Below are 9,822 nucleotides of genomic sequence, written 5' to 3'. Positions count from 1 at the left end.
TATATATTAAATAAACATAAAAAGGGCAATTTACTAAAATAAATATTCTGGCCTCCAAATTTACCAGAATACACATTTTACAAAATGGATACCGAAATACATTTTTTCATAAACTATGTAAACCGCGACAGGGGTCTCGTGGTTTACGAATGCACGTAATCCGCTACAGGGGTGTCGCGGTTTACGTTCGAAGCAAAGCTTCACATAATCCACGGTAGGGGTGTCGCAGTTTATATGTGATTTGCAAACGTGCATAAACCGCTACAAGGGTCTAGCGGTTTATACTTTGTCAAATTCGCCTATATGTACCACTCAAGATACAGCATTTGTAGAGAGTATTTTCACATTTTCACAAATGGATAGTGAGGAGAGCTTGTTGGTTCTAGTCCACTGCTCTGGTAAATAAAAAAAAAGTAATACGCATGGTGTTAAGTTCACTGATAAAGAACCACTGAGCGTTTTTATCCGTTCGACCGATACTTTGTCGGATATAAAGAGGAACATATTGTAAAAGGTAGGGTTGTGTGGGGCCGAGTTGGTGAAAAAGGTGTTCTACAAGATTCTGATGGCTGTTGTGTCAAGTGGTGTGCAGTATGAAAGATTTGTGATAGGGTCGGATGAAGACATGGAGGTCTTGTTTCATTGTCGGCGGAGTATTCCGGAGGTGAGAATACACGAGTTGTTTGCCAAGTTGGAAGACGGTGTCGACAGTTCTGGGGCTTCAGCGCCAAATCCTCAATCGACGACGGTGGGGAGGGGTGCTTCTACTTCGATGCCTGTTGTTGCACCTGGTTATATCTTAGCTGCACCTCCACTTGTTCCAGCACCGACAGCTAGGACATCTGGTTTGATTATTGGTCTTGTTGGTGGTGGTGAGCCAGATCACGTTGAGGACGCGATGCGGGAAAATGATTTGGATGATGAGCCTGATCACATATCGAGGGATAGTGAGGAGGAGACTCCGGTGGCCCCATGACAAATGAATTTTTGCCGGTATAGAAATTATCAAATGATCAATCGTAGTATAGTCTAAACCGACGCAAAATCCTTCATCAAACAAATCTACAATCTATATCCGAGAGTACTAGTCTCCCGAGTCGTTCTCCCTTGGAATTGCCAAAGTGTGCATCTTATTGATTAAATGCAAAGAAACACAGAAGACCGAGGGATTGCAAAAGTATAAGACTCATGAAGTGAAACCTACTTATATGCATGCAACTATGACTAGTGCCACTATCCACTTGGTTGGGAGCAAATTAGCCTTCTTAGGACATATGCGAACACATGGGATACGATGGTGGTCAAAGCATAGGACTTGCCACTTTCTAAGCATCAAATGCAATATGTGCAACCTTGCCTGAGGAATGCTCGCGAGAGCCGGGAATCAAAGGATTGAGCATCGAACCCTCATCGGAAGTGTTTGCACTCTAATCACTCGGTGTTTGGGGTTTATTCTCTCAATTCTCCCCTAATCATGCTTTCCAAGATTTGTTTTTCATCTAACAATCAACAATTATTCAATGCATGCATACAATTATCATGAGGTCTTTTCCTTAGGTTGTAATGGGGTTAGGGTCAAAGTAGGGTCATATATGGCTAGTGGACTTAGGATTTGAACCTTTGATTAACTTAAACTTTCCCACCTAACCTATATAATGACCTATACAATTAAGTACTAACCTAACTACCCATTCCTCACTTTTCCACATACTCATGCATTTTCTTTTCGTTTCACAATACTTATGCATTGATTCCTCTTGAGCTTCACTTTGGGGCATTTTGTCCCCTTTTTATTATTTTTCTTCTCTTTTTTTTTCTTTTCTTTCTTTTTCTATTTTTTTCTTTTCTTTTCCATATTGTTTTTCTTTTTCTTTTGTTCTTTTGTTTTTCTCATTTTTTTTTCTATATACAAGAGCGTCAATGCATAAGGTTTTACATTTGATCAATACATGAGTATGTACCCAATTCCCAATATTTTCAATAATAATACAAAATACCCTTTTATCCACCCAATGCCCCAAGGTTCCCACACTTGAATGATACTCACACACACTAGCCTAAGCTAATCAAAGATCCAAATAAGGACTTTATTGTTTTCCGCTTTAAGGCTTGTAATGTGCTAAATTAAGAACAAAGTGGGTTAATCGTAGGCTCAAATTTGGCTAACAAAGGAAGATAGAGGGTAAGGCCATTTGGGTGAGTGAGCTAATGAAATGATGGCCTCAATCATATAAATGCATGAATACACAAAGTGGGGATGCACTCAAAAGGGATTGGTTGAGAGGCAAGGTAGTGACAATGAGTCCAAACTTCAAGTGTGCCTTTCATCGAACACTTGGTGTGCATCCTTCAAGTAGTATGTGATTGTGTGAAAATGAGAGCAATGTAACTTTCCACAATCCATTATTATTGATTATAGTGCATATTGATTGCAAGAAAATTAAGCAACACCATTCATCTACTTATGTAATGAGTTTGAGACCTAAGTGCTCATGAAGAGCAAGGAAGAAAGAAGGAAGTAACTAGAGAGGGGAGGAAGAGAGAAATAAAAGAAGAAGGAAGCCTACCTAAAAGATGGTGCAACTAAATGAATAAGAACTACAAGAGATCAATGGACTAAGAGGGAGCCTAGTATAATACCTTGTGAGATGGAGAAGGATATGGAAGAAGAAGAAAAGTGGAATGAGAATGAAGGGATGAGTGTGCCCTTTTTTTTTTTAAAGAAGGCGTCGATCACCGGCGCGTGCGCGCGCGGTGCGCGCTCGCGCAGGGAGTGAGGTGGACTAGGGGTGCGCGCGCGCGCATTTCGCGTGCGCGTCTCTGCGCTTGGGCTGGCGGCACAGGAGAGGCACAGGGGTGGCATAACTCTCTGGACGAAGTACCAGAGATGGCCTCAGCGCATTTTGGCGCGTGCGCGCGTCCTCGTGGTTGTGCCCCAGGCATGAGAGGGGCCTGGAGGGGGCTCAACTCTCTGTGAAATGGCCCAGAGAGGAGTGCAGAATAAAAGGGCGCGTGCGCGGCTGCGGCGCGCGCGCGCATTTCGTGCTTGCTTGGTATGGACGCGTACGCGCCAGGTGCGCGCACGCGGCAAAGGTGCTGGGCCGGTGGCTTAGTGTAGGCTTGAGAGTGGCTTAACTCTTTGTAGGATGTACTAGGAGGGCAGCAAGGCAATCGGCGCGGACGTGCACAGTGCGCTTGCGCGTCGATTGGCAGATTTCGCCCATGTGCGGTGAAGTGGCTCAGAGAGGAGTGCAGAATAAAGGGGCGCGTGCGCGGCTGCGGCGCGCGCGCGCATTTCGTGCTTGCTTGGTATGGACGCGTACGCGCCAGGTGCGCGCACGCGGCAAAGGTGCTGGGCCGGTGGCTTAGTGTAGGCTTGAGAGTGGCTTAACTCTTTGTAGGATGTACTAGGAGGGCAGCAAGGCAATCGGCGCGGATGCGCACAGTGCGCTTGTGCGTCGATTGGCAGATTTCGCCCATGTGCGCGGACGCGCCATGTGCGCGCATGCGCAGAGGGGTGGTTTTTTTCTAAATTTGCAAGTGTTTACACCACTTTTGACATTTCAAAACCCCCCCCATACAGCCACTTAAGCACTATAGCAGGGCATTTTACTTGGTAAACTATCAATGAAGTCAACAAATGAAGGGGAGTTGTCATTAAAATCTAGCTAACAAACATGAAGTCAAGTGTCTATGTACAAATCTCAAAGGAAGATCTTACCATGGTGGGGTGTCTCCCACCTAGCACTTTTGTTTAACGTCCTTATGTTGGACTTTCAGTAGCTTATAGTGTTTATTCAAGAGTTGCATCCCTCAAGAGGAACACTTCAAATTCCTTGGCGTTCTTTCTTTGCTCACCATGATACAATTTGAGACGGTGCCCGTTTACCTTGAAGATGTTCGGGCTTGATGGGTGGCGCAAGTGGTAGACTCCATAAGGTTCTACTTTCTCCACTTGGTAGGGCCCATCCCACCTTGATCTAAGCTTTCCGGGTAGTAATCTCAACCTTGAATTGTAGAGAAGAACTAGGTCACCGGGTCGGAATTCTCTTCTCCTAATGTTCTTGTCATGGATGGCTTTCAACTTTTCCTTATAAAGTCTAGAGTTGTCGTAAGCTTCCAATCTCAAACATTCTAATTCTGCCAATTGAAGCTTTCTATCTACTCCGGCCCCACCCAAGCTCATATTACACTCCTTTACGGCCCAATAAGCTTTGTGTTCAATCTCCACCGGTAAGTGACATGCTTTACCATATACAAGCCGGAAGGGGCTCATGCCAATGGGTGTCTTGTAAGCCGTTCGATAGGCCCACAGTGCATCGGAGAGTTTAATGCTCCAATCTTTCCTATTCGGCTTTATAATCCTTTCTAACACATGCTTGATTTCCCGGTTAGAGACTTCGGCTTGGCCGTTTGTCTGAGGGTGGTAAGCCGTGGCGACTTTGTGGATGATGCCATATTTTCTCATGAGGCCGTCTATTCTTTTGTAGCATCTAGTAGTTTGCGAAACCGTTCCCAATACTCATAGAGTGGTTCTGTCTCACCTTGCACAATACAAGACATTTCCTTCCTTAGCCTATCCATTTTTTCCGGGGGCAAGAATTTATCCAAGAACCCCCTTCTAAGTAGGTCCCAATCGGGGGTAACTTCACTAGAGAGAGTGTAGAACCATTCTTTGGCCTTGTCCTCAAGAGAGAAAGGGAAAGCAAACAACCATATAGCAACTTCATCGGACCCTTCCCGTCTAGTAGTCGAGCATATGCAATGGAAGTCCGGAAAGGAATGCAAAATCTTGTATTTTCATATAGAAAGTGTGTGGAATCATTGATAAAACCCCTGAAATCAGCACAAGATAAACCCTCAAATTGGGGTTTGTCACCCCACCTACACCTCAGGGGCCATCCAGTTCTGGGTTCCACCAACAACCGCCATAATTCTCGACGCTGAACTTGGAAGCAGTAAGTCAACAACCGGATGAGGCACACACCTTCGGAGGCCAAGGATTACACGAGGGCAATACTTCTCGGGAATTTCAGATTGCCAATTTTTCTAGACTAAGGAGGAAGCTATGATGAGTATTAAAGATTATAGCATTCGTCGTGGAGTTCAGTATCAGGTTATGGAATCAGATCATCTGAAGTATGTTAGGAGATGCAAGGAGTTTGGAAACGGCTGCACGTAGATGATCCGCGTGGCACTTCGGCAGCGCAAGGGTAACTAGGAGGTTAGATGGTACAACGGAGCTCACACTTGCCTGGCCACTTCGATTTTGAGCGACCACCGACAGCTCAATTACCACATAATTTGTGCGAGGATCTATCCATTGGTTATGGCGGATGCAGCGGTTATGATAAAGGTGTTGCAAGAAGCTACTGAGTCAACCTATGGATTCAGGCCTAGTTATAGGAAAGTGTGGAAGGCAAAGCAGAAGGCAATCGCACAGATCTACGAAAATTGGGAAGAGTCGTATGCTGAGTTGCCCCGGTGGATCCTTGGGATGCAAGCAACGATGGATAGAACCGTTGCTTTGTTGAAGACTTCTCCAGTGCGTGTAGGTGATGAGGTTGATGAGTCTACAAAGTACTTTCATCGTCTTTTCTGGACATTTCCTCCATGCGTTGAGGCTTTTAAACATTGCAAGCCACTAATCAGCATTAACGGTACACATCTGTAAGGGAAGTATGGCAGGACTTTGCTTCTGGCTATTGCGCAAGATGGAAACTCGAATATATTGCCGGTTGCGTTTGCACTTGTTGAGGGGGAGAATGCTGAGTCGTGGGCTTTTTTCTTATCCCACTTGTGTCAACATGTGACCCCACAAGAAGGCATTTTGGTGATCTCTGATAGACACAATGGCATTAAGGCTGCACTGGAGGCACCAGACAGTGGTTGGCTACCGCCTCATGCATATCGAGCGTATTGCATTCAACATGTTACAGCTAATTTTGCTCTTAGTTTCAAGGGCCAGGATGCAAGGCGGCTGCTCGTGAATGCGGCGTATGCCAAAACTGAGGCAGAGTTTGACTACTGGGTTGATATTATGAGGATTGAGAATCCAGCCATGTGTGATTGGGCCAACTGACCGGAGTACGATAAGTGGACCCAACACCAGGATGGAGGCAGACGGTTTGGCCACATGACGACGAACATATCCGAGTGTGTTAACTCTGTATTGAAGGGGACACGGAATCTGCCGGTTACTACACTTGTGAAATCCGCATATGGGAGGTTAGCAGAGCTTTTTGTCGTCCGAGGGCAGACAGCAGAGGCGCAGTTGGGATCAGGCCAATGGTTTTGCCAGGCGCTGGTCAAGGCGATAGAGTGCAACTTGAAAGATTCGAGGTGCTTCACAGTTACTCTGTTTGACAGACATCAGTCTGAGTATACCGTGGCTGAGACGATTTCTACTGGTAGCTTTTCGCTTGGGATGTATCGGGTTTCCCTCAGAGATCACATTTGTGAATGCGGGTACTTTCAAGCTCTCCATTACCCATGCTGCCATGCGATTGCATGCTGTGCTCAGTCCCAGTTAGACTGGACTATGTACGTCCATGAGATATATACCATGAGTAAGCTGTTCAGTGTATATCGGATGGGGTTTTTGCCCCCTGTTCCAGAGGGTCTGTGGCCACCGTATGACGGTCCTACTTTCGTTCCTAATCCTAACATGAGACGTGCTAGAGAAGGGTGACAAGAATCCGTAACACCATGGATGAGGCCGATACTAGTCGGCCGAAGCGATGTGGGGTATGCAGACAGACAGGACACACTCGCAGGACTTGCCCTCAACAAGGATCCGCACGCAAAGCCGAGGCATAGGTGTCATTAGGTCGTCATGATTTGTGTTGTTATCCAATTTTAGTCTATGCTTTTCCATGTATGAATGTTAAGTAAAGTTGTACTTACTATTCGTTTTACGGTGATGTGGTTATTGTTAGCGATTCTCTATGTAGTTGTGATTCTCTTGAGTAAAGGTGTTCTAATTTTGTTGTTAATTCTATGAGTTCAAGAGACTAATTTCAATTAAATCAAAGCACCAACCTATGTTGCACCATACATAGAAAAGGCATACCAAATTTTCATCCAATAACTCATACTCCATGGAAAATGAACTATGTCCACACTAAAGCATAAACCGCTAGATCCCTGTAGCGGTTTATGCACATTTGCAAATCACACATAAACCGCGACACCCCTACCGCGGATTATGTGAAGCTTTGCTTCGAACGTAAACCACGACACCCCTATAGCGGATTACGTGTATTTGTAAACCGCGGGATCCCCTGTCGCGGTTTACATAGTTTATGGAAAAAATGTATTTCAGTATCCATTTTGCAAAATGTGTATTCTGGTAAATTTGGAGGCCAGAATATTTATTTCAGTAAATTACCCTAAAAAAAAGTTTGCCTTCTTTTCGAAAATTATTTTATATATTGGTTGAGTTTTGGTGTTATGCAGGTTAGTGGTGCGCACAGGTGTTGAATCGGGCTATAGTGTCAATAGCTTTCTGGACAGAACGACAGCCAGAAAAGTCTGCAATACCTGCTACAACAATCACGCAAAGTGCGAGCCAGTGGGGCTGGGCTGCGACACCCATCCTCCATGCAGGTTATGTGGCTGTCCTCCACCTAGGGGTGTTCGCGGTGCGGTTTGGTTCGGTTTTTGAGAGAAATGTCATCCGATCTGATCGTCTAATTAAACTGCGGTTTGGTTTGGTTCAGTTTTTTATTGAGACCATCCGAACCAAACCAAACCAATTAAAATCGGTTTGGTTTGGTTCGGTTTGTTCGGTTTTTTCAATCAATTCAAAAAAATACTACCATACTATTTCACAAAGTCATAACATTGAAATTGTCAAACACAAATACACAATAGCTAACAAAGTCTTGATCCAATGAAATTTAACGAAAAAAGGAATTCAATTATGACAATTAAAGAAGTTTCAAAGTTCAATAGTTAACACAACTGAAAATAAAAATAAATTTCCATCAAAAGATAGCAAAGTTATGGTGTTTTCTCCAACAAAATAGCTAAACTTTTTTATATTAGATCTAGTAACTACAAGCGTGCCCTTAAAATCAAAAGTTTAAATAGGTATAACTATGAGCTTAATTCAACAATAAACAATTCATGGTACATCAATGTCACTAACTATATAAATTTTAAACAGTAGTTTGAAAAGATAAAAGTTGTTACAAGGCTCCAAGTTTATACACCCTGAATCCTAAACCATGAAATATAAAGCAATCCACAAATTAAACTCATGCTATTTAATCTTATTTCCTGATCAATCTAAAAGCTGTTACGTGGATTATGCATGAAGACAGAACCATAGCTTACAACTAAATTATCAATGAATGAACATCATAATCCACAATAAATTATCAGCATCACAAGCTTCAAACTTTAACCGCCAATTATCACTAACAGAGAATCATACCAAAAGGGTTGTCAAATTTGAGCCAAAAAAACAAAAGGGTTTTCAAGTTAGAACTCATAACCAGATAAAAATCAAAGACTTTTCACCAAATAAAATAAATTACAAGGAAGAACACCGAGAGAGATGATTAGGGGTACCAATGACGAATGAGACTGAAGAATGGAGAGAGAGTGTACACAAGAGTCGTTGGAGAGTTTCAATGAAGACTGAGAAACAAAATCAAGTGCAGAAACACAACAATAAATAAATTAAAAATAGAACAATACCAACAACCAGCAACAATACCAACAATAAAGTAATTCAACAAAAGTAATTTAACCATATCCAATTTCTCATGACATATACTAAATCATTAGATACACTGACTGAGTTAATCTACTTCAAACATGCTTTCATTATCTCATTATTCAAATTTATCTTTTGCCATACTAATTTCAATAACCATCAATAATACCAACAATAAAATAATTCAACAAGACCAACATTACCTGACAAATAGCAACCAACAATGAATCAACAAAACAGCAATTAGTAAACAATGAATCAACAAACAGCAAGTCAGCAACAATGAATCAACAAACAACAATACAAACAATAAAGTAAATAATACCAAGAAACTGCAACAATGAATTAATGATTATTGAACAAAAATTAGTTAAATTACATACCTGACTCGGTGGCTCGGGCTCCATATTGACTTTAAATGACTTGAATCGGTGGTTGGGTGGGGACTGGAAAACGCTGCTGGGTGGTAGCTAGAAACGCTGCTGGGTGGTGGCGTCATTAGCGTGGTGCTATACTGGGCTGCTGGGTCAGTGGGTGGTGATGTCGTGCTGTGCTACTGCTGCGTGGGTGGCCAGAAACGGTGCTCTGTCCGCTGGGTGGTGGTGTGCAACTGCTGGGTGCGAGCCTGTGAGGGTGGTGCTGACTGTGGCTGGGGCTTCGTGGTGCACTGGTGGGCGAAAAGGTCCTGGGAGCAGTGTGTGAAAGGGCTTCGGTGTTGGGAGGAAGGCTTTGAGGTGGTGGGAGCTTGGGAGGAACGGCCTCCAGACTCAAGAACGTGAGTGACTAGGTGCACCGGTGCAGAGAGCGAGATTGTAGAAGAGAGCGCTAGGTTTCGATTGGCAGTGGGGGTTAGGTCGCGCAGCGCTCATTTTTTCATGGTCAGAACCGAAAATCGAATCGAACAAAAAAACAGCAAAACTTATTTTTTTTTTCGATTTTTTCGGTTATCGATTTATTCGGTTTTTAATTTTTTTGGTTCGGTTAGTCGGTTTAGTTCGGTCTGGATCGGTTTTGAACACCTCTACCTCCACCCACTAAATCTCTATATAAGCAACTTCTTCTTTCTCGCATTAGTCGAGTAGAAGATAGAAGAGCAA

General features: G+C 43.4%; 1 long non-coding RNA gene across 1 annotated transcript; it reads right to left on the bottom strand.

The window, feature by feature from the left end:
* On the bottom strand, window positions 8,246-9,591 carry LOC110264942. The gene is made up of 2 exons (XR_002351347.1): window positions 9,109-9,591; window positions 8,246-8,592 (listed from the first exon to the last, which is right to left on the bottom strand). It is a non-coding gene; the product is annotated as an uncharacterized LOC110264942 (long non-coding RNA).

This window comes from Arachis ipaensis, chromosome B07 (assembly GCF_000816755.2).
Source record: "Arachis ipaensis cultivar K30076 chromosome B07, Araip1.1, whole genome shotgun sequence".
NCBI classification, from domain to species: Eukaryota; Viridiplantae; Streptophyta; class Magnoliopsida; order Fabales; family Fabaceae; genus Arachis; species Arachis ipaensis.
The sequence above is the reverse complement of the archived record's forward strand: the minus strand, read 5'-3'. Positions and strand labels throughout refer to the sequence as shown.